We start from the raw sequence: 26,064 nt of genomic DNA, 5'->3' as shown, positions 1-26,064 counted from the left end.
CCCTGCAGCAACCCCCCTGGGACCTACCTCAGCGTCCCGGACCCGATCGAGACCGCCACCCCCGGTACCGGCTCCGACATCGGACCCCCGCGATCGGGCCGCCGGCTGCTTCTTCTGCGGCCAGGCGAAACACCCGAGGTCGCGCTGCCCAGCCAGGAACTCTACCTGCTCTAACTGCATGAAGAAAGGCCACTTCGCTAAGGCCTGCAGAGGTGGATCATCAGAGGCCAGCAGCGCCTCATGCGAGCTGTGGGGGCGGCCATCTTCCTTCAAGGCAACAGAGGCCAGCATCCCCACGTGTGAGTCATGGGGCGGCCATCTTTGATACAGGCAACTGACACCAGCAGTGCCTCATGTGAGTTATGGGGGCAGCCATCTTCTCCGCCATTTTGTCCAACCTCGTGGGAGACGCCATTTTACCCACCACGCCCGACCGCCACCGTGCCTCTAGACCCGACTACCGCCTCAACCGCAGACTACAACAACTCGCTCAGCTATACACTAGCCTCCGTCACACTGGACCAGGCCCGCCCGCATCACCTGTCCAAGTTGATGATGGACATCAAAGTAAGCGGCCACGCCACGACCTGCCTGTTCGACAGCGGAAGCACGGAGAGCTTCATCCACCCAGACACGGTGAGCCACTACTCCCTCCCTGTCCTGCCAACGCGCAACCGGATCTCGATGGCATCGAGGTCACACGCCACAGACATCAGCGGCTACTGTGTTGTGACCCTGTCGGTTAAGGGTACGGAGTAAAAAAATTTTAAACTCCTCGTCCTGCCCCAGCTATGCGCTGTCGTCCTACTAGGCCTAGACTTCCAATCCCACCTCCAAAGCATCACGCTAGCATACGGCGGACCCCTCCCCCCACTCACAGTCGACAACCAGCAGATTTTAAACCGCCCACCGCGTAACACCTGCGGCCTATCCACCCTCAAGGTCCCGCCACCTTCCCTGTTCGCTAACTTCACCCCCGACTGCAAACCCGTCGCTACCAAGAGCAGGCGGTACAGCGCCGGGGACAGAGCTTTCATTAGCTCTGAGGTGCAGCGTCTCCTGAAGGAGGGCATCATCGAGGGGAGCACCAGCCCCTGGCGTGCCCAGGTCGTGGTCGTTAAGACCGGCAATAAAAACCGCCTGGTCATCGACTACAGCCAGACCATAAACAGGTACACCCAGCTGGACGCATAACCCCTTCCCCGCATATCTGATATGGTCAATCAGATTGCGCAGTACCGGGTATTCTCCACCATCGACCTTAAGTCGGCCTATCACCAACTCCCTATCCGCCCTGAGGACCGCCAGTATACAGCCTTCGAGGCGAACGGCCGCCTCTACCACTTCCTTAGGGTTCCCTTCGGCGTCACCAACGGGGTTTCGGTCTTCCAAAGGGAGATGGACCGGATGGTTGACCAGAACAGGCTGCACGCCACGTTCCCCTATCTAGATAACGTCACCATCTGCGGCCGCGACCGGCAGGACCACGATGTTAATCTGGAGAGATTCCTCCGTACGGCCCAACGGCTGAACCTCACCTACAATAAGGATAAATGTGTGTTTAACACCTCGCGCCTTGCCATCCTCGGCTGTGTAGTAGAGAACGGAGTCATCGGCCCCGACCCCGAAAGAATGCGCCCCCTCATGGAGCTACCCCTCCCCCACTGTCCAAAGGCACTGAAGAGAACCCTGGGGCTCTTCGCCTACTATGCCCAATGGGTGCCCAATTATGCGGACAAAGCCAGACCCCTCATGAAGTCCACATCCTTCCCCCTTACGGAGGAAGCGTGCGCAGCCTTCTCCCTCATTAAGGGAGACATTGCCAAGGCCACTATGCACGCAGTGGATGAGTCCATCCCCTTCCAAGTCGAGAGCGATGCATCCGACTTCGCCCTAGCCGCCACCCTTAACCAGGAGGGGAGACCGGTGGCCTTCTTCTCAAGGACCCTACAGGGCCCTGAGATCCGACACTCGTCGGTCGAGAAGGAGGCCCAGGCGATTGTGGAGGCGGTACGACGCTGGAGGCACTACCTGGCAGGCAAACGATTTACCCTCCTTACCGACCAACGTTCAGTCGCTTTTATGTTTAATAACAAGCTGAGGGGCAAAATCAAGAATGACAAGATCTTGAGGTGGAGAATCGAGCTCTCCACCTACGATTATGATATCTTGTACCGGCCAGGTAAGCTGAACGAACCCCCCGATGCTCTGTCACGAATTACATGCGCCAGCGCGCAAAGTGATAGACTTCAGACCCTCCACAACGACCTCTGCTACCCCGGGGTCACCAGACTTTACCACTTCATTAAGGCCCGCAACCTGGAGGTCAGGACCATCGAGGAGGTCAGGACCATGACCAGGAACTGCCAGACCTGTGCCGAGTGCAAACCGCACTTCTTTAGGCCGGACAGAGCAAGCCTGATCAAGGCCACCCGCCCCTTCGAGCGCCTGAGCATCGACTTTAAGGGGCCCCTCCCGTCCTCTGACCGTAATGTGTACTTCCTCAACATTGCTGATGAGTACTCCCGTTTCCCCTTTGCCTTCCCCTGCCCAGACATGACCAGTACCACGGTCATTAAATGCCTGAACGACCTCTTCGCCTTGTTCGGGTTCCCAAACTATATACATAGTGACCGGGGCTCCTCCTTCATGAGCGAGGAACTCCGTCAGTTCCTACTAGCGAGAGGTATTGCTGCAAGCAGGACCACCAGCTACAACCCCCGAGGGAACGGCCAGGTAGAAAGAGAGAACGCGACGGTATGGAAGGCCGTCCTCTTAGCCTTAAAGTCTAAGGGCCTCCCAACCTCCCACTGGCAGGAAGTCCTCCCGGCAGCGCTGCATTCCACCCGGTCACTACTTTGCACTGCCATCAACGCCACCCCCCATGAACGAATGTTTGCTTTCCCCAGGAAGTCGACTACGGGAACCACGCTACCAACCTGGCTGACCTCTCCGGGGCCCGTCTTGCTGCAAAAGTACGTGAGGGCCCATAAAATGGACCCCCTGGTCGAGAGGGTGGACCTCCTGCACGCCAACCCCCAGTACGCCTATGTGGCATACCCAGACGGGCGGGAGGACACAGTCTCCTTACGAGACCTCACACCCTCGGGCACTCCGGAGACACCACCTTCACCCCCCCCCACCACCCCCCCAATTCCAGACCAGGTAGACGGCATGCCGGAACCCCACGAGCCTTCGCCGACCACGCAGACACCAGCATTAACACCGGATAATGCAACACCGCCGCTGCGACGATCAGAAAGGCTTACGAGGCCTCCGGACAGACTGACATACCAGAACTGGTAGTACACTTCACCCCGCCGGACTCAAATCTAAACAAGGGGTGAATGTGGTAAACCACTTTTATCGTTCACTATCGTTACACTATAGTTATCACTGTTATATCGTTACTCTATGGTTATCACTGTTCACACTGTTGTATCACTATACGAGGTCGCCTCTTGTCACGCTGCTATACCTGGGCTGACCACTGCTGACTCCGCCCATGACTCCACCTACCTGCCCAGGTATAAAGGTAGTCGACTGGCTGGCATTCCTCCTTGTTGTGTCCGATCACCCACGAGGGTGGGCTCTGTTATTTAGCCAATAAAAACCTATAGTTACTTTCTTAACTCGTCGCTTTTCATTGGATGAATTGATAGGTATATCAATAGCTAATGCCTTAGCTGGAATAGAGGGTGTTGAAAACATCTCAGACGACATTATCGTGCATGCACACGACCAGGAAACGCACGACAGACGCCTGCACGCTGTCATGACCAGACTAATGGAAAGTGGACTGACACTAAACTCAGAGAAGTGCCAATTCAACATGGACCGATTGATTTTCATGGGAATCCTGTTGTCTGAAAAGGGCATCGGACCAACAGCAGAGAGTGCGAGCGGTGGCAGAAGCTCGGGAACCAGAGAATGCTACAGAAGTGAGGAGTTTCTTGGGACTCGTTTGGTACAGTAGCAGATTCATCCAGCAGTTTGCAACGCTATCAGAACCACTGCGACGCCTGACGAGAAAAGACACCATTTAAATTTGGATCACAACAGAGACAGTCATTCAGTGCACTCAAGGAAGAGTTGGCCAGAGCCGGCACTTTAGCATATTTTGATAAGGACGCACCAACCAAGGTGATAGCAGATGCCAGTCCTGTAGGTTTAGGCGCAGTACTAGTTCAGGACCAACAGGGACAAGAGGTGCCAATATGCTATGTAAGTCGTAGTTTAACAGACTGAGAGAGGAAATACTCTCAAACAGAGAGAGAGGCCTTAGCTCTTGTATGGGCTTGTGAGAGGCTGCATCCATGTGTATGGCCGAAAATTTAACTTGGTAACTGACCATAAGCCATTACAAGTGATATACGGCCCACACTCTAAACCCTGTGCCCATATAGAGAGATGGGTACTTAGAATACAGCCGTACAATTTTAAGGTGATACACATTTCAGGCAAGCAAAACATTGCAGACCCACTGTCACGATTGCTGGGGGAGACAGCAAAACAGGAGAGACATTCTCATGGCTCAGATGAATACGTGAGATTTGTAGCTGTGAGTGCGACACCAAAAGCACTCACTACTAGAGAGTTGGAGGAAGCCTCTGCTACTGACCCAGAGCTGATTGAGGTACGGAAGGCAATCACAAACGGACATTTTGAGAACTGTAAAGCTTATGCAGCAATTGCAAACGAGCTGTGCGTAGTGGGGTACCTAGTTCTTCGGGGAACACGCATCGTGCTACCCACAGTGTTACACGCACGAGCCCTGGTGTTAGCACATGAAGGACACTTGGGAATAGTTGGAACAAAGCAACATCTCAGAACCAAGGTTTGGTGGCCTGGCATGGACAAGGCAGCTGAAAAACAGTGTAAAGCGTGCCACGGCTGTCAGATAGTAGCCAGACCCGACCCACCTGAACCGTTGAGACCAACACCATTACCGGAGGGCCCCTGGCAGGATGTAGCTATAGACTTACTGGGACCCTTGCCATCCAACCACCCCATTCTTGTGGTAGTTGATGATTATTATAGTCGCTACTATGAATACGACATCATGACCTCCACAACAACAGAGAAGGTTATTGATAGTTTAGAATCAATCTTCAGCCGTCATGGTTTGCCAATCATCTGCAAATCTGATAATGGTCCCCAATTCAGATCTGAATTATTCAAAGAATACTGTGAAAACAACGGGATTAAACACCTGAAAACGACAGCAAAATGGGCTCAGGCTAACGGAGAGAGAGTTCTTTGCAGCCGAGAGCGAGAGTCCCGAAGGCTGTGTTGCCTGCCCGGTGCCAGGGTTAAGGACATCTCCTCTGGACTGGAGAGAAACTTGGAGTGGGAGGGGGAGGATCCAGTTGTTGTGGTCCATGTTGGTACCAACGACATAGATAGGACAAGGAAGGAGGTTCTGCTGAGGGAGTTTGAGCAGCTAGGGGCCAAATTAAAAAGCAGAACCACAAGGGTAATAATCTCTGGATTATTACCTGAGCCACGAGCGAATTTGGCTAGGACAAATAAAATTAGAGAGTTAAATGCGTGGCTCAAAGACTGGTGTGGGAGAAATGGGTTTTGCTTCCTGGGACACTGGCACCAGTACTGGGGCAGGAGGGAGCTGTTCCGTTGGGACGGGCTTCACTTGGCCAGTGCTGGGACTAGAGTCCTGGCGGATCATATAACTAGGGCTGTAGAGAGGACTTTAAACTAACTAGTGGGGGGGGAGGTTCCTAGAGAGCAAATAATAAAAATGACAACAGAGAAGGTCATAGACTTAGGTAGCAGTGGGGAAATTAAAAACCAGAGCGTGTCAGGAAGGGGCAGAAGGTATGGAGTAAAAGGTAAAGTAATAAAAAGGGCAAAAGCAGGAACGAAGTGTCACAAAACATATTTGAAAGTTCTCTATCTGAATGCACGTAGCATTCGTAACAAAATAGACGAGTTAATGGCACAAATAACTACATATGGGTATGATCTTGTGGCCATTACAGAAACATGGCTGCAGGGTGACAATGCCTGGGAATTAAACATACCAGGTTATTTAACGATCAGGAAGGACAGGCAGGAAGGAAGGGGAGGTGGGGTGGCTATGTTAATAAAGGAAGGAATCACTGTAATACAGAGAAATGATATTGGGTCAAAAGATCAGGATAATGAAACAGTTTGGGTGGAGATAAGGAATAATAAGGGGAAAAACACACTAGTGGGCGTAGTATATAGGCCTCCGAACAGTTGCAACTCTGTTGGATGGAGTATCAATCAGGAAATAGTTGAGGCTTGTAATAAGGGAACATCTATAATTATGGGGGATTTTAACTATCATATTAATTGGACAAATCAAATTGGGCAGAGCAGCCTTGAGGATGAGTTCATTGAGTGTATTAGGGATGGGTTTCTTGAGCAGTATGTAACTGAACCGACCAGGGGGCAAGCAACCTTAGATCTGGTCCTGTGTAACGAGACAGGATTAATTAAAAATGTCCTAGTAAAGGATCCCCTTGGAATGAGTGACCATAACATGGTTGAATTCCATATTCAATTAGAGGGTGAGAAGGTTGGATCTCAAACAAGCGTGCTAAGCTTGAATAAAGGAGACTATGAAGGTATGAGAGCGGAATTGAGTAGAGTGGATTGGGACAATAGATTAAAGGGTAAGACGATACATGATCAGTGGTGTACATTTAAGGAGTTATTTTACAACTTCCAAAAAATATATATTCCACTGAGAAGAAAAGGGTGTAAAAGAAAAGACAGCCATCCGTGGCTAAGTAAAGAAATTAAGGATAGTATTCGACTAAAAACAAGGGCATATAAGGTAGCCAAATCTAGTGGGAGGATAGAGGATTGGGAAAACTTTAAAAGACAGCAAAAAATAACAAAAAGATTGATTAAGAAAGGGAAGATAGATTATGAAAGTAAATTAGCAAAAAATATCAAAACAGATAGTAAGAGTTTTTATAGTTATATAAAAAGAAAAAGGGTGGCTAAAGTAAATGTTGGGCCCTTAGAGGATGAGACCGGGAAATTAATGGTGGGAAATATGGAGATGGCAAAAACACTGAATGAATATTTTGTATCAGTCTTTACAGTAGAGGACACTAAGAATATCCCAACACTGGACAAACAGGGGGCTATGGGGGGCGGGGGAGAGGAGCTAAACACGATCAAAATCACTAAGGAAGTGGTACTCGGTAAAATAATGGGACTCAAGGCGGATAAATCACCTGGACCTGATGGCTTACATCCTAGGGTCTTGAGGGAAGTGGTGGTAGGGATTGTGGATGCATTGGTAATAATTTTCCAAAACTCCCTGGACTCAGCAAAGGTCCCGGCAGACTGGAAAACTGCTAATGTAACACCCCTATTTAAAAAGGGCAGTAGACAGAAGGCTGGAAACTATAGACCGGTTAGCCTAACATCTGTGGTAGGTAAAATTTTGGAGTCCATTATTAAGGAGACAGTAACAGGACATTTGGATAATCATAATTTAATAGGACAAAGTCAGCATGGTTTTATGAAGGGGAAGTCATGTTTGACAAATTTGCTGGAGTTCTTTGAGGAAGTAACATATAGGGTGGATAAAGGGGAACCAGTGGACGTAGTGTATTTAGACTTCCAAAAGGCATTTGACAAGGTGCCACACAAAAGATTATTGCTTAAGATAAAAAATCACGGGATTGGGGGTAATATTCTGGCATGGATAGAGGATTGGCTATCTAACAGAAGGCAGAGAGTTGGGATAAATGGTTCATTCTCGGACTGGCAATCAGTAACTAGTGGTGTTCCACAGGGGTCAGTGCTGGGTCCCTGAAATAAAGAGTAGATTTGCCTTTCTAAATCTAGGCTTCATTAACTTTAAAAATCCAGTAGCACATCTTTCAACACCCAGTCCCAACCAAGGCTGTAGAGAACTGAATTTAAGATGGCCACCACAAATCACATGACATCAACTACCAATGAGTTTACAGCATATATCTCAAGGTAGGAAACAAACAACCAATTACAATACTTCTTACTAAACATAAAGAATAATCACCACATTCACCCCTCCTTTTAAAATATACTCCAACCTAAATAACCTTTACAATTTATAATTAATTATTTACAACTAAAACAATACAAATATAATATTTCAACAATTTTAAAACATTACTATCAATTTAAAAGTCCATTTTCAGTCGGTCGACCGGATATCTTATTCGTGTCGACCTTCTTAACCCTGGTGAAATTCCTTGCCCTCCCACACCAGGAGGCACAGAAGTATCTTCCGCAGGAAGGCTATCCATATCCCGATTATCAACGGTTTCCAGATTGGAAATCCCATCAGGAGGTAAACTGGGACGGTCATGAACATCCATCGAAGGCTGACTAATAGAAGTATAATTATCTGCAATAGGATTGGAAATATTCGTAGTATCTCTAACGACATCCACATTATCTGAATCATGACTATTGTTAATATCCTCAGAAGAGGGCTGGCCACCACAAGGAGCCAAGTCTTTAATTGAAACAGTACTTTCTTTCCCATCTTGGAATCGAATATGAGCATATTGGGAATTTGCCTCCAACAGCTCCACCTCCTCCACTAAAGGATCATATTTTGACAATCTAACATGGCGTCGAAGCAGCACAGGTCCCTGCATAGAAAGCCATGAAGGTACCGAATATCCCGTAGTAGATCTCCGCGGATAGTTAAAGAGCCTTTCATGGGGGGTCACATTAGTAGCCGTTGAAAGCAATGATCTAATGGAATGCAGGGCATCAGGCAGTACCATTTCCCACTGTGTATTCTTAAGGTTCCGGGATGTCAAAGCCAACATAACTGCCTTCCAGATCACCCCATTGTATCGTTCACACTGTCCATTACCCTGGGGATTATATGGGGTAGTTCTACTAGTAGAGATTCCCCGACTCTGAAGGTATTCCTTCAACTGGGAAGACATAAAAGAACTTCCCTGATCCGAATGGATATGCGCAGGCATCCCAAAAATGACAAAAAGTTGAGTCAGACATTTAATAACTGTAGCAGCTGATACATCTGCGCAAGGAAAAGCGAAAGGGAACCTTGAAAACTCATCCACAACAGTAAATATATATCGATTTTGAGTCGTTGAAGGAAGAGGCCCCTTAAAATCAACGCTCAAACGTTCAAAAGGAGAAGTAGCCTTTATAAGATGAGCTCGTTGAGGCTTAAAGAAATTCGGTTTACACCGAGCACAGATAGAACATGATGAAGTCATCCGCTTGACATCTTCAACTGAAAAGGGCAAATTCTTACTGCGTACGAAGTGTATCATCCTTGTAACCCCAGGATGGCATAAGGCATTGTGAAGATTAATAAGCGTATCTCCGTGAATCACAGAACAATAAGCCCTCGACAGCGCATCAGCAGCAACATTATCCTTCCCCGGACGATAAACTATATCAAAATGGTAGCATGCCAACTCAATCCTCCACCTCATTATTTTATCATTCTTGATCTTTCCAAAATGTTTAACATCAAACATAAAGGACACAGATTTTTGGTCAGTTACCAACGTAAAATGTCGCCCCGATAAATAATGTCTCCATTTACGCAGTGCTTCTACTATTGCATACGCCTCTTTCTCTATTGAAGAATGTCTTTTTTCACTATTGTTCAAGGTACGTGAGAAAAAGGCCACAGGTCTTCCATTTTGGTTCAGAGTAGCCCCAATTGCAAAATCAGAAGCGTCCGTCTCAATCACAAAGGGAACCTGCTCATCAATAGAATGCACAACTGCTCCAAGGATATCCTTTTTAAAATTATCAAAACACGTCCTGGCCTCCCATGATAGAGGATATGTCGTAACCCGAATAAGGGGCTGGATCTTCTGTGAAAAATTTGCAATCCAATTAGAATAATAAGAAAACAGTCCAACAACTCGTTGCAAAGCCTTAGAATTAGTAGGACAAGGTAAATCAATCAATGGTCGCAGACGTTCTGGATCTGGTTTAATCTTGTTTCCCGAGATAATATACCCCAGTAGATTTACCTCAGTGGTCGAAAAGATACACTTCTCTTTATTGAAAGTTAAACCAACTCTTTCCGCAGCTTGAAGGAATTTTTCTAAATTAGAATCATGCTCCACCCTTGATTTGCCACACACCGTGATGTCATCTAAGTATGAAAAGGTGTCAGAGAGAGAGTTATCACTTATAAAAGCATCCATTGCCCGTTGAAAACAAGCAACACCATTAGTAACACCAAATGGTATTCGGCAAAACTGATACAGCTTTCCGCCAGCCTCAAAGGCCGTATATGGTTGATCCCTCTTAACAATAGGAATCTGATGATAAGCACTCTTTAAATCAATAGTGCTAAAAACCTTATACTGAGATACTTTGTTGATAAGCTCATCAACCTTAGGCAAAGGGTACGCATCTAATTGAGTATACCTATTAATAGTTTGGGAGTAGTCTATCACCATTCGTGTCTTATGTCTCTCGTTAGTGGTAACAACTACCTGTGCCCGCCAAGGCGAACAACTAGGTTCAATGATTCCTTCCAATAAAAGACGTTGAACTTCAGAATTAATAAATTCTCTATCCTGACTGCTATACCTTCTTGACTTGGTAGCAATTGGCTTACAATCCGGCATCAAATTGGAAAAAAGTGATAATGGAGAAATGGATAGAGAGGTTAATCCACAAATAGATAAAGGTGGCTTAGTCCCTCCAAACGAAAGACTGAGAGACTCGTGTAATTGAAGCACATCATGACCAATCAAAATATCCGCACAGAGATTAGGCAAAACAGGTAGGTGTATATCAGTATATGTATTACCTAGAAGAATCAATTTCACAAGGCAACAACCAGCTACTTGTGAAGTGAGAGTCGTCTGAGCCATACACACCTGATAAGTAACAGGCGAAATTTTCAAACGCTTCTCCTTCGCCAACTGAAGACTTATAAAACTCTCGGTACTGCCCGTATCTATAAGGGCCTTCACTTCTAACCCATTAACTTGGGCCGTAACTATAGCTTTGTTTAGGCCATGAGCAAATGCAGCAGAAATTGATGCAATAAACGCCCTATCTAAAGGCTGAATAGTCGCAGGAGGTAATTGAACCTGATGATTTACAAGCACGTGCATAATGACCTCTCTTGCCGCATTTACTACACACAGCCTCCCGAGCAGGACACTTCAGATGAGGGTGCCGGACATTCCCACAAAAATAACACTTCTGAATCCTAGAGGCAACAGCCGCCGAAGTAGAAACTGTTTCAGAATCTAGTAAACCACTCCTATTAAGTCCACATAATTCCTTTTCATCCGGAACTGCCAAAACCACAGTCGCAGGCCGATTAAAAAGAGCATAAGAATCCGAACTTCTCGGAGCCACATCCAATGTAGAGGCTTGCTCGAAAGCACTCTTGAGATCCAAAGTCTTATTTTCTAACAACCGCTGACGAATTGATCTAGACAGTAATCCATTAATAAAAGCATCCCGTACCGATTCTTCCTTATATTCTTCTGCCGTCACGGCCTTATAATTACAGTTAGCACTAAGGTGCCGAAGTGCTTGTAAATAAGTATCCAAAGATTCTCCCACCTGCTGCCTACGGGCAGATAGAAGGTGACGTGCAAATATCTCATTCTTTGGTTTAACAAAAATCTTTTCCAATGTAGAAATAGCCAATTCGTAAGTTTCACAGTCCAAAATATACTTATACACATCCGGAGCAATGTAGTTGATCAGCATATTCAGCTTATTTAGAGACTCTTGATCCAACACACCCAAAAAGTTTTTAAATGTACGATACCAGTGTTTCCATTTATCATCCACTCCTGCAGAATTAGGGTCAGCATTGAATCGGGAAATTAGAGAAGCGTGCGATAAGAGCACAGCTGTCATCATGGGTGACTTTAATTTACATATTGATTGGACTACCCAAATTAGTAAAAATTCTGAGGAGGAGGAATTCCTGGAATGTTTTCGGGACGGTTATCTGGACCAATATGTCGAGGAGCCGACTCGAGATCAGGCCATTTTAGACTGGGTATTGTGCAATGAGAAGGGACTTATCAGCAATCTTCTTGTACGAGGCCCCTTGGGTCAGAGCGATCATAATATGATCGAGCTCTCAGTCGAGATGGAGAGTGAGGAAATTGAATCAGAGACTAAGGTCCAGAACTTAAATAAAGGGAATTACGAGGGTATGAGACGGGAATTGGGTAAGATTGATTGGGTGGTGTTTCTGGGGGGATTGACAGTGGATAGACAATGGCAAGCATTCAAAGATAGAATGGAAGAATTCCAGAACATGTTTATACCGGTTTGGCATAAAAATAAACCTAAAAAGGTGACTCAACCGTGGATAACGAGGGAAATTAGGGACAGCATAAAATCAAAAAAAAGGTCATATCAACTGGCAAAAAAAAGCACCAGACCGGAAGATTGGGGGCAGTACAGGATACAGCAAAAGAGGACAAAGGGATTAATCAGGAAGGGGAAAATAGAATACGAAAGTAAACTTGCAGCAAACATAAAGACAGACTGCAAAAGCTTTTATCGGTATATCAGGAGGAAAAGACTGGTAAAATCCCAAGTCGGTCCCTTGCAGTCCGATTCGGGAGAATATATAATGGAGAATAAGGAAATGGCAGACCAATTAAACTCATACTTTGGTTCTGTATTCACAAAGGAGGACACAAATAACCTCCCAGGAATATCGACAAACATAGGGACTAATGAGAGGGAGGAGCTGACAGAAATGAGTATCTCTAGGGATATGGTGTTGGGTAAGTTGAGGGGACTGAAGGCCGACAAATCCCCGGGGCCTGATAAACTACATCCTAGGGTACTTAAGGAGGTGGCCCTGGAGATAGCAGATGCTCTAAGGATCATCTTCCGGAACTCCATTGACTCGGGAACAGTACCCGTGGATTGGAGGGTAGCTAATGTTACCCCAATATTTAAAAAGGGGGGTAGAGAGAAAGCAGGGAATTATAGACCAGTAAGCCTTACATCGGTTGTGGGCAAAATGCTAGAGTCCATTATTAAGGATAAAATAGCGGAGCACTTGACAAATGGGGAAAGGATCGGACAGAGTCAACATGGATTTACAAAGGGTAAATCGTGTTTGACTAATCTGCTGGAATTTTTTGAGGAAGTAACTGGTAAAATAGATGGGGGAGAGCCAGTGGATGTGGTGTACCTTGACTTCCAGAAAGCCTTCGATAAGGTTCCACACAAAAGATTATCATGCAAAATTAAGGCTCATGGGATTGGGGGCAAAGTATTAACGTGGATAGAGAACTGGCTGGCGGATAGAAAACAGAGAGTTGGAATAAACGGCTCGTTTTCGGAGTGGCAGGCAGTGACCAGCGGGGTGCCGCAAGGATCTGTCCTGGGACCCCAGCTGTTCACAATATATATAAATGATCTGGATCAGGGAATTGGATGCAATATTTCCAAATTCGCTGACGACACTAAACTAGGAGGAGGGGTGGGCTCTGATGAGGATGTCAGGAGGCTACAGTGCGATTTGGACAGGTTGGGGGAATGGGCGGATACGTGGCAGATGCACTATAATGTGGATAAATGCGAGGTTATCCACTTTGGGGGTAAAAACAGGAGGGTAGATTATTATCTAAATGGCAATAGATTGGGAGATGGGGAAGTGCAGAGGGACCTGGGTGTTCTTGTGCACCAGTCACTGAAGGAGAGCATGCAGGTGCAACAGGCGATTAAGAAGGCAAATGGTATGTTGGCCTTCATATCAAGGGGGTTCGAGTATAGGAATAGGGATACCTTACTACAGCTGTACAAGGTGCTGGTGAGACCGCATCTGGAGTATTGTGTACAGTTTTGGTCGCCCCATCTGCGGAAGGATGTTCTTGCCATGGAAAGAGTGCAACGGCAATTCACCAGGCTGATACCTGGAATGGCGGGAATGACCTACGAAGAGAGATTAAATAGTTTGGGCTTGTACTCACTGGAGTTTAGAAGATTGAAAGGGGATCTCATCGAAACATATAAAATTATGGCAGGCCTGGACAGGCTGAATTCAGAGAGAATGTTTCCAATGGCCGGGGAGCACAGAACCAGGGGCCACAGTCTAAAAATAGCGGGCAAATCATTTAAAACAGAGATGAGGAAGAATTTCTTCACTCAAAGAGTGGTGAGCCTGTGGAATTCCCTGCCACAGAGGGCTGTGAAGGCTAATTCAATAAATATTTTCAAGAGAGAATTGGATATATTTCTGAAGGCTAAGGGGATTAAGGGTTACGGAGAAAAGGCGGGGACGGGGTACTGAACTGGTAAGATCAGCTATGATCTCAGACGAAGATCAGCCATGATCTCATTGAATGGCGGAGCAGGCTCGAAGGGCCGAATGGCCTACTCCTGTTCCTATCTCTATGTTTCTATGTTCCGGTTGAAGATATCGCTCCATTCTGACATAAAGTTAATAAATTGAAATAAAGAGTAGATTTGCCTTTCTAAATCTAGGCTTTATTAACTTTAAAAATCCAGTAGCACATCTTTCAACACCCAGTCCCAACCAAGGCTGTAGAGAACTGAATTTAAGATGGCCACCACAAATCACATGACATCAACTACCAATGAGTTTACAGCATATATCTCAAGGTAGGAAACAAACAACCAATTACAATACTTCTTACTAAACATAAAGAATAATCACCACAGTCCCCAACTCTTTACAATCTATATTAACGATTTGGAGGAGGGGACCGAGTGTAACATATCAAAGTTTGCAGATGATAAAGATGGGAGGGAAAGTAGTGAGTGAGGAGGACATAAAAAACCTGCAAGGGGACATAGACAGGCTAAGTAAGTGGGCAGAGATTTGGCAGATGGAATACAATACTGGAAAGTGTGAGGTTATGCACTTTGGCAGGAAAAATCGTAGAGCAAGTTATTATCTTAATGGCAAGAAACTGGAAAGTACTGAAGTACAAAGGGATAGAGTCATAGAGTTTTACAGCACAGAAAGAGGCCCTTCGGCCCATCGTGTCTGCGCTGCCCATCCATCCCTGTCCAGTCTAATCCCATTTTCCAGCATTTGGTCCATAGCCTTGTATGCAATGGCATTTCAAGTGCTCATCCAAATGCTTCTTGAATATTGTGAGGGTTCCTGCCTCTACCACCCTTTCAGGCATTGAGTTCCACATTCCAACCACCCTCTGGGTGAAAAAGTTCCTCCTCAAATCCCCTCTAAATCTCCTGCCCCTTACCCTGAATCTATGCCCCCTTGTTATTGACCCCCCTACTAAGGGGAAAAGTTCCTCTTTATCTACCCTATCTATGTCCCTCATCATTTTGTACACCTCAATCAGGTCCCCCCTCAGCCTTCTTTGCTCCAAGGAAAACAACCCCAGCCTGTCCAGCCTCTCTTCAAAGCTGAGGCGCTCCATCCCAGGTAACATCCTGGTGAATCTTCTCTGCACCCTCTCCAAAGCAATCACATCCTTCCTATAGTGAGGCGACCAGAACTGCACACAGTACTCCAGCTGTGGCCTTACCAGCGTTTTGTACAGCTCCATCATAACCTCCCTGCTCTTATATTCTATGCCTCGGCTAATGAAGGCAAGTATCCCATATGCCTTTTTAACCACCTTATCTACCTGTTCCGCTGCCTTCAGGGATCTATGTACATGTACACCAAGGTCCCTCTGACCCTCTGTACTTCCTAGGGTCCTACCACTCATTGTGTATTCCCTTGCCTTATTTGTCCGTCCAAAATGCATCACCTCGCACTTTTCAGGGTTAAATTCCATTTGCCACTTTTCCGCCCATCTGACCAACCCGTTTATATCGTCCTGTAGCCTGAGGCTTTCCTCCTCGCAATTTACCACCCCACCAATTTTCGTGTCATCTGCGAACTTACTGATCATACCTTTTACATTCTCATCCAAATCATTTATGTAGATCACAAACAACAAGGGACCCAGCACCGATCCCTGAGGTACCCCACTGGACACAAGCTTCCAGTCACAAAAGCAACCTTCGACCATCACCCTCTGCCTCCTGCCACTCAGCCAGTTTAGGATCCAACGCGCCAAGGCACCCTGGATCCCATGGGCTCTTACCTTCTTGACCAGTCTCCTATGCGGGACTTTGTCAAAAGCTTTACTGAAGTCCATGTAAACCACATCCACAGCATTTCCCTCATCCACCCCCCTAGTCACCCCCTCGAAAAATTCAATCAGATTTGTCAGACATGATTTACCCTTGACAAAGCCATGCTGACTATCCCCGATTAATCCTTGCCTCTCCAAGTGGAGACTAATTTTGTCCCTCAGAATTTTTTCCAATAATTTCCCTACCACAGATGTTAGGCTCACTGGCCTGTAATTCCCTGGTTTATCCCTGCTACCCTTCTTGAATAATGGTACTACGTTAGCTGTTCTCCAGTCCTCTGGTACATCCCCTGTGGCCAGAGAGGTTCTGAAAATTTGTGTCAGAGCCCCTGCAATCTCCTCCTTTGCCTCCCACAGCAGCCTGGGATACATCTCGTCCGGGCCTGGGGATTTATCCACTTTTTGGCCTGCTAAAACCGCTAGCACCTCCTCCCTCTCGATGCTAATATGTTCAAGTATGTCACAGTCCCCTTGCCCGATTTCTATGTCTGCATCGTCTTTCTCCATAGTGAACACAGATGCAAAAAATTCATTTAAAACCCCGCCTACATCATCTGGCTCTACACACAGATTGCCACTTTGGTCCCTAATGGGCCCTACCCTTTCCCTGGTTATCCTCGTGCCCTTAATATACTTATAAAACATCTTAGGATTTTCCTTTATTTTGCTCGCCAGTGTTATTTCATGGCCCCTCCTCGCCCTCCTAATTTCTTTTTTTAAGTATGCCCCTGCACTTTTTATACTCCTCTAGGGCTTCTTCCATCTTTAGTAACTGCCAAAAGCCCCCCTTTTATTTCTAATGCATTTTTGTATATCCCTTGTCATCCAAGGTTCCCTTTGCTTGTTGGTCCCACCCTTGACCTTTACAGGAACATGTTGGCGTTGTACTCTCTCTATTTCCCTTCTGAAAGTCTCTCACTGTTTTGATGTGGATTTTCCTATAAGTAGCTGCTCCCAGTCCACTTTGGCCAGATCCTGCCTTATCATATTAGGCAGGATCTGGGGGTCCTGGTGCACGAAACTCAAAAGGTTAGTATGCAGGTGCAGCAAGTGATTAAGAAGGCCAATGGAATGTTGGCTTTCATTGCTAGGGGGATAGAATATAAAAATAGGGAGGTATTGCTTCAGTTGTACAAGGTATTGGTGAGACCGCACCTGGAATACTGCATACAGTTTTGGTGTCCATACTTAAGAAAAGACATACTTGCTCTCGAGTCAGTACAAAGAAGGTTCACTCGGTTAATCCCGGGGATGAGGGGATGGACATATGAGGAGAGGTTGAGTAGATTGGGACTCTACTCATTGGAGTTCAGAAGAATGAGAGGCGATCTTATTGAAACATATAAGATTGTGAAGGGGTTGGATCGGGTGGATGCGGGGAGGATGTTCCCGATGATGGGTGAAACTAGAACTAGGGGGCATAGTCTTAGAATAAGGGGCTGCTCTTTCAAAACTGAGATGAGGAGGAACTACTTCACTCAGAGGGTGGTAGGTCCATGGAATATGCTGCCCCAAAAAGCTGTAGAAGCTACATCATTACATAAATTTAAAACAGAAATAGACAGTTTCCTAGAAGTAAAGGGAATTAAGGGTTACAGGGAGCGGGCAGGAATTTGGACATGAGTCTAGGTTCGGATCGGTCATGGCCCTGTGGGTAGCGGAGCGGGCCCAGGGGTCGTGTAGCCTGATCCTGCTCCTATTTCACGTGTCTAATTCTGTTAGATTCAGGAGATGGTTCTGTGATAGTAGATTGGCGGTTAGGATCAGATCAGCCATGATCTTATTGAATGGCGGAGCAGGCTCGAGGGGCCGATTGGCCTACTCCTGCTCCTATTTCTTATGTTATGTTCTTAGAAGTCGAGCGCCAGAATGCATCGCTGATGAAGAGAATCAGAATTGCTCAGTCAGAAGGACTAGATTGGAAACGTGAACTTAGAAAATATGTGACTGTGTACAGGAGCATTGACCATGCCACAACAGGAAAGAGCCCGGCAGAGCTGCTCTTTAAACGGAAAATGAGGGGAAAGCTGCCAGACATCACAGAGTCACGCGCAGACATGGAAGTACGTGACCGGGACGCAGAACAAAAAGGCAAGTCCAAACTGTACGCAGATGAACAGCGGAGAACACAATACTCAGAAGTGGAAGTTGGCGACACGGTGCTGGTACGGCAGGACAAGTTCACCACTCCTTTTAATGCCACACCGCAGAAAGTTTTGAGTAAAACAGGGAGTCAAGTAGTAGTGGAATCTCCAGAAGGAGCACGCTACTCGAGAAATACTACATTTGTGAAGAAATACAGAACCAATGGACCAAAGGAGACACTCCATGAGCAGGAGGAAACACAAGGGACTGAGGACAGTATAGTAGACCCTGACACACATACCACTGTGACATAGGCAATACCCATTGACACCAACATGTCAGACATACCCAATACAGCCAGACCTCAAAGGGTTAAAAGAAAACCCCAGACTGTTTGATTATGTCACAACATAAACTGTGCAAGAACTGCATGGGTGATGTTAAATGTTTAAACCTGGGAATTATTTAGTTGTGTGGTAAGACACAAGTTTGTAAAAAGTTTATAAATCAAATAAGTTATGCAGTGTTATTGTAAGCAACTGTTTGTAAATTGCAAGTATGTTTCCAAGGAAAAGGGGGATGTCGTATATTGGTTGCAAGTTTAACACCAGTCAATACGGTAATGTAATGTGCGAGTTTGACACCAGTAAATACGGTAATGTAATGTGCATTGCATTATGGGAATTACCCGGGAAAGCAGCAGTCAGCCATTTTACACAATAAAGAAAACATCATAGTTGGAAGCCTGTTTGCCTGACTCTGATTTAATTCGACGTATCTACATGCTTGATTGAATGCATTAAAGCATAGATACAACACCTCCCTAACAGCACTGTGGGAGCACCTTCACCACACGGACTGCAGCGGTTCAAGAAGGCAGCTCACCATCACCTTCTCAAGGGGCAACTAGGGATGGGCAATAAATGCTGGGCCTTGTCAGCGACGCCCACATCCCATAAGTGAATATAACCCCCCCCCCCCCCCCCCCGAGATCACCGCGCTCCTCCAATTCTGGCCTCTTGCCATCCCTGATTTTAATCGCTTCACCATTGGCGGCCGTGCCTTCAGCTGCCGAGGCCCTGAGCTCTGGAATTCTCTCCCTAAACCTCTCCTCCGCTCTCTCCTCCTTTAAGACGCTCCTTAAAACCGACCTCTTTGACCAAGCTTTTGGTCACCAGTCCTAATATCTCCTTATGTGGCTCGGTGTCAAATTTGTTGTCTTATAACACTCCTGTGAAGCCCCTTGGAACGTTTTACTACATTAAAGGCGCTATATAAATACAAGTTGCTGCTGTTGGGTCATTAAGCTAGTCGGAGAATTCATACCTTGCCCCTCAACACTTCTGCTCCTCCAGGTTTGTAACTTTGTCCACCTGATACATGTCAATACTGTGGAATGTTCTCTGACCTGTTCGGAGCTCAGTCTGACCCCGACACACAGAGACTGACAGTCGGAGAATGTGTTACATCAAACACACATGGACTCTAATCCTTCCTCCACTCAGGCAGCAGGTTGCGAGAAGCCGTTCCGAAAATATTTTCACAACCAAAATGTGCGTGACCCCGTTAAACCCAACCTCACTGATAACCAGACAATCATTAACTTTCACTGTAAATTATTCTGCAAACACAAGCTCTTTGTTACTTTCTATTTACTGACTTTTACTTCATCCTGTGAGTCAGCTCTCAGCTTAGCTGCTAGTCGGGAGAAAGGAGAAATTATTATCGCTCTTATCCCCCCCCTCCATAGGCCATTGAACCCTGCTCTGTTCACCGGCTCCTCCTGTTTCCATTTAAGACCTGCCTCACTCCAGCCCCCCTCCCCCAGACACAACCCCACCCCCACCTCCCGCCCCCCTCCCCTTATTTTGCTAAGTTATGATGATCTGGAATGCGCTGCCTGAAAGGGCGGTGGAAGCAGATTAAATAATAACTTTCAAAACAAAATTGTATATATACTTGAAAGAGATAAAATATTTGCAGGGCTGTGGGGAAAGAGCAGGGGGGAGTGGGACTAATTGGAGAGCTCTTTCAAAGAGCCGGCACAGGCACGATGGGCCGAATGGCCTCCTCCTGAGCTGTTGCATTCTAGGATTCTTTCAAAGCCGCAATATTCTGCCTTTTATTGGCACAAAGGATGTCAGATCGCTTTTTGATTCTGGGACTAAACTAGAAGAGATATCTATCAAGGCGGAGTTAGACCAGTTTTAGTTCTTTGCCTCTTAAGTACAGAGAAAGTGCTGATTGACGGTAGAGAGACAATACAGGAAGAGCCTCCCAGTCTGTGGAAAACCCAGCCATCGAGAGAACGCCATCAGCATTCCATGGATGCTGCGAATGCCAGAGCACAGACCGGTTCAGCAGCCTTACCCAAGGATGGGGAATACATGCTTCACATTACCACATGTGGATTACAGCTCCTAAACCAGCTCGAGAACCAGCAGACATTTCACCCGCGTTTACTGTTACCACATCTCTCTTTCCCAAAGAAGTGTGTTTTGTGAAGCCCGTCTTTCGGATGAGACATTAAACCGAGGCCCCGTCTGCTCTCTCAGGTGGACGTAAAAGATCCCATGGCACTATTTTGAAGAAGAGCAGGGGGAGTTCTCCCCGGTGTCCTGGGGCCAATATTTATCCCTCAATCAACATCACTAAACAGATGATCGGGTCATTATCACATTGCTGTTTGTGGGAGCTTGCTGTGCGCAAATTGGCTGCCGTGTTTCCTACATTCCAACAGTGACTCCACTTCAAAAGTACTTCATTGGCTGTAAAGCGCTTTGGGACATCCTGAGGTGGTGAAAGGCGTGGGAGAAATGCGAGGTATTCTTGTGCTTTGGGAAGTATTTGAACCCCCTTGGGTTCTTTCATCAGAATTTTGTCTGAGCAATTGAGCGGTGTTACACAGAGCGGAGCAGGTAAGGGGCTGAGCAAAGACCCCACCGATTTACAACAGGCTTCTGATTTGAAATCAGAAGTTTGTCTCTTCAGTGTGTATAATCTGGGTAAAGGGGGTGAGCTGTATAATCTGGGTAAAGGGGGTGAGCTGTATAATCTGGGTAAAGGGGGTGAGCTGTATAATCTGGGTAAAGGGGGTGAGCTGTATAATCTGGGTAAAGGGGGCGAGCTGTATAATCTGGGTAAAGGGGGCGAGCTGCATAATCTGGGTAAAGGGGGCGAGCTGTATAATCTGGGTAAAGGGGGCGAGCTGTATAATCTGGGTAAAGGGGGTGAGCTGTATAATCTGGGTAAAGGGGGTGAACTGTATAATCTGGGTAAAGGGGGTGAGCTGTATAATCTGGGTAAAGGGGGCGAGCTGTATAATCTGGGTAAAGGGGGTGAGCTGTATAATCTGGGTAAAGGGGGTGAGCTGTATAATCTGGGTAAAGGGGGTGAGCTGTATAATCTGGGTAAAGGGGGTGAGCTGTATAATCTGGGTAAAGGGAGTGAGCTGTATAATCTGGGTAAAGGGAGTGAGCTGTATAATCTGGGTAAAGGGGGTGAGCTGTATAATCTGGGTAAAGGGGGTGAACTGTATAATCTGGGTAAAGGGGGTGAGCTGTATAATCTGGGTAAAGGGGGTGAGCTGTATAATCTGGGTAAAGGGGGCGAGCTGTATAATCTGGGTAAAGGGGGCGAGCTGTATAATCTGGGTAAAGGGGGTGAGCTGTATAATCTGGGTAAAGGGGGCGAGCTGTATAATCTGGGTAAAGGGGGTGAGCTGTATAATCTGGGTAAAGGGAGTGAGCTGTATAATCTGGGTAAAGGGGGCGAGCTGTATAATCTGGGTAAAGGGGGTGAGCTGTATAATCTGGGTAAAGGGGGTGAACTGTATAATCTGGGTAAAGGGGGTGAGCTGTATAATCTGGGTAAAGGGGGTGAGCTGTATAATCTGGGTAAAGGGGGTGAACTGTATAATCTGGGTAAAGGGAGTGAGCTGTATAATCTGGGTAAAGGGGGTGAGCTGTATAATCTGGGTAAAGGGGGTGAGCTGTATAATCTGGGTAAAGGGGGTGAACTGTATAATCTGGGTAAAGGGGGTGAGCTGTATAATCTGGGTAAAGGGGGTGAGCTGTATAATCTGGGTAAAGGGGGTGAGCTGTATAATCTGGGTAAAGGGGGCGAGCTGTATAATCTGGGTAAAGGGGGTGAGCTGTATAATCTGGGTAAAGGGAGTGAGCTGTATAATCTGGGTAAAGGGGGCGAGCTGTATAATCTGGGTAAAGGGGGCGAGCTGTATAATCTGGGTAAAGGGGGCGAGCTGTATAATCTGGGTAAAGGGGGCGAGCTGTATAATCTGGGTAAAGGGGGCGAGCTGTATAATCTGGGTAAAGGGGGTGAGCTGTATAATCTGGGTAAAGGGGGTGAGCTGTATAATCTGGGTAAAGGGGGTGAGCTGTATAATCTGGGTAAAGGGGGTGAGCTGTATAATCTGGGTAAAGCGGGTGAGCTGTATAATCTGGGTAAAGGGAGTGAGCTGTATAATCTGGGTAAAGGGGGTGAGCTGTATAATCTGGGTAAAGGGGGTGAGCTGTATAATCTGGGTAAAGGGAGTGAGCTGTATAATCTGGGTAAAGGGAGTGAGCTGTATAATCTGGGTAAAGGGGGTGAGCTGTATAATCTGGGTAAAGGGAGTGAGCTGTATAATCTGGGTAAAGGGGGTGAGCTGTATAATCTGGGTAAAGGGGGTGAGCTGTATAATCTGGGTAAAGGGAGTGAGCTGTATAATCTGGGTAAAGGGGGTGAGCTGTATAATCTGGGTAAAGGGAGTGAGCTGTATAATCTGGGTAAAGGGGGTGAGCTGTATAATCTGGGTAAAGGGGGTGAGCTGTATAATCTGGGTAAAGGGGGTGAGCTGTATAATCTGGGTAAAGGGAGTGAGCTGTATAATCTGGGTAAAGGGAGTGAGCTGTATAATCTGGGTAAAGGGAGTGAGCTGTATAATCTGGGTAAAGGGGGCGAGCTGTATAATCTGGGTAAAGGGGGCGAGCTGTATAATCTGGGTAAAGGGAGTGAGCTGTATAATCTGGGTAAAGGGGGTGAGCTGTATAATCTGGGTAAAGGGGGTGAGCTGTATAATCTGGGTAAAGGGGGTGAGCTGTATAATCTGGGTAAAGGGGGTGAGCTGTATAATCTGGGTAAAGGGGGCGAGCTGTATAATCTGGGTAAAGGGGGCGAGCTGTATAATCTGGGTAAAGGGGGCGAGCTGTATAATCTGGGTAAAGGGGGCGAGCTGTATAATCTGGGTAAAGGGGGCGAGCTGTATAATCTGGGTAAAGGGGGCGAGCTGTATAATCTGGGTAAAGGGGGCGAGCTGTATAATCTGGGTAAAGGGGGTGAGCTGTATAATCTGGGTAAAGCGGGTGAGCTGTATAATCTGGGTAAAGGGAGTGAGCTGTATAATCTGGGTAAAGGGGGTGAGCTGTATAATCTGGGTAAAGGGGGTGAGCTGTATAATCTGGGTAAAGGGAGTGAGCTGTATAATCTGGGTAAAGGGGGTGAGCTGTATAATCTGGGTAAAGGGGGCGAGCTGTATAATCTGGGTAAAGGGGGCGAGCTGTATAATCTGGGTAAAGGGGGCGAGCTGTATAATCTGGGTAAAGGGGGTGAGCTGTATAATCTGGGTAAAGGGAGTGAGCTGTATAATCTGGGTAAAGGGGGCGAGCTGTATAATCTGGGTAAAGGGAGTGAGCTGTATAATCTGGGTAAAGGGGGTGAGCTGTATAATCTGGGTAAAGGGGGTGAGCTGTATAATCTAGGTAAAGGGGGTGAGCTGTATAATCTGGGTAAAGGGGGTGAGCTGTATAATCTTTCATCACTTATAGCAGTCTATGAGAGGGCTGCATGCAAACACTAGCCAGCCTGATAACACGCTCTGCCGCTGCCCAGTATCGATGAAACCAGTGCCTGGAGGTGTGTTAAAGGGACAGGGTGCTCATATTACGAGCGGATCGTCGCTGGCATTGCTTGTGCTCAGTTGGAGTCGTGGTGATGAACCATGTACTGGATATCAGGATCACAGCATCACACTGGCACAATACATCAAACTCCATTTTTATTAAATATATTCTGGGGTTTTTCCTCGTACTTTGAGGATTGAATTAAGTTCAAGGAGGGAGAGCTTGTTCCCACACTGGGGGACATTTCTGGAGGCAGCTCATCGATCTCGGTTACAATCGGAAGTTGTTAGTGAAAGGTCGCACGGTATCAGCCGTGGCTCAGTGGGCAGCACTCTCACCTCAGAGTCAAAATGTTGTGGGTTCAGGTCCCACTCCAGAGACTTGAGCACAAGATCCAGGCTCACACTCTCACTGCAGTACTGAGGGAGCGCTGCACTGTCGGAGGGGCAGTACTGAGGGAGCGCCGCACTGTCGGAGGGGCAGTACTGAGGGAGCGCTGCACTGTCGGAGGGGCAGTACTGAGGGAGCGCTGCACTGTCGGAGGGCCAGTACTGAGGGAGCGCTGCACTGTCGGAGGGGCAGTACTGAGGGAGCGCTGCACTGTCGCGGGGCAATGCTGAGGGAGCGCCGCACTGTCGGAGGGGCAGTACTGAGGGAGCACTGCACTGTCGCAGGGGCAATGCTGAGAGAGCGCCGCACTGTCGGAGGGGCAGTACTGAGGGAGCACTGCACTGTCGGAGGGGCAGTACTGAGGGAGCGCCGCACTGTCGGAGGGGCAGTACTGAGGGAGCGCCGCACTGTCGGAGGGGCAGTACTGAGGGAGCGCCGCACCGTCGGAGGGGCAGTACTGAGGGAGCGCTGCACTGTCGGAGGGGCAGTACTGAGGGAGTGCTGCACTGTCGGAGGGGCAGTATTGAGGGAGCGCTGCACTGTCGGAGGGGCAGTACTGAAGGAGTGCTGCACTGTCGGAGGGGCAGGACTGAGGGAGCGCCGCACTGTCGGAGTGCTGCACTGTCGAAGGGTCAGTACCGAGGTGCTGTCTTTCAGATGAGGCATTAAACTGAGGCCCTGTCTGCCCTCTCAGGTGGATATAAAAGATCCCATGGCACTATTTCGAAGAGGAGCAGGGCAGTTATCCCTGGTTCTCTGGCCAATATTTATCCTCAGTCAACATCACCAAAGATCAGATTATCTGGTAATTTACACCGAGCCACATCAGGAGATATTAGGGCAGGTGACCAAAAGCTTGGTCAAAGAGGTGGGTTTTGAGGAGCGTCTTAAAAAAGGAGGAGCGAGGGGTGGAGGGGTTTAGGGAGGGAATTCCAGAGCTTCGGGCCCAGGTGGCTGAAGGCACGGCCGCCAATGGTGGAGCGATTAAAATCAGGGGATGGACAAGAGGCCGGAATTAGAGGAGCGCAGTGATCTCGACAGCCAAGTCTCCCCAAGTAAGGTTTGTTTGATAGCGATCAGGAGAAAGGAACCAGGCCATTATATCCCTCCCTATCCCAGGGTACTGAGGAAATTGTAACAGTCCCTACCACTCCTCCGACCGAGAGTGGGGAGAAGTGTTCAAAACGAGCACCTCCTTGATATGAGAACACGCAAGTAGAAGATCCCATTGTCATCGCAGAGGAGTGACGTTGAACAAAGGGTGAGTGGCGATGAGGTCGGGCTGAGGCAACAGGTGTTTAACACTGGGCGACATCAGCTGACAGTGTTTCTGCATCAGAGAATGACAGCTTGAAACAAAATCCTTACGGCCTCTCAGCGCACACAGCAGCTCAGGTAACCTCACTGATCGCTGCCTGACACCGGCTCGGGCAGCACCCGTCAGCGGAGCGAGCTTCAGCTATGGCTCATCAACGGAACGAGAATCACGGAGCGACACTTCGAGTGGGGGGGGGGGGCGAAACCGCTGGGTTGTGCTGCGCCCGTTTTCAAGG

At 47.4% G+C, this 26,064-nt stretch overlaps 1 protein-coding gene across 10 annotated transcripts in view; it reads right to left on the bottom strand.

Moving 5' to 3' along the window:
- LOC147107210 (ras association domain-containing protein 8-like) overlaps window positions 1-26,064 on the bottom strand; it is a 102,275-nt gene that overhangs the window by 23,058 nt on the left and 53,153 nt on the right. The window contains exon 1 of one of the 10 annotated variants that reach the window (XM_086008415.1): window positions 19,548-19,641. The exons of 8 other annotated variants lie outside the window; for them this stretch is intronic. The gene's annotated coding sequence lies outside the window, so the exon portion shown is untranslated. Of the gene's footprint in view, window positions 1-13,785; window positions 13,933-19,547; window positions 19,642-26,064 lie in introns of those variants that run through there. One more of the 10 variants, XM_086008410.1, reaches the window with a different exon arrangement.

This window comes from Somniosus microcephalus, chromosome 15 (genome assembly GCF_052327205.1).
Source record: "Somniosus microcephalus isolate GS21.2 chromosome 15, FLI_Smic_1.0, whole genome shotgun sequence".
Taxonomy (NCBI): Eukaryota; Metazoa; Chordata; class Chondrichthyes; order Squaliformes; family Somniosidae; genus Somniosus; species Somniosus microcephalus.
Note: the sequence above shows the minus strand (reverse complement) of the source record. Positions and strands in the feature narration are given on the sequence as shown.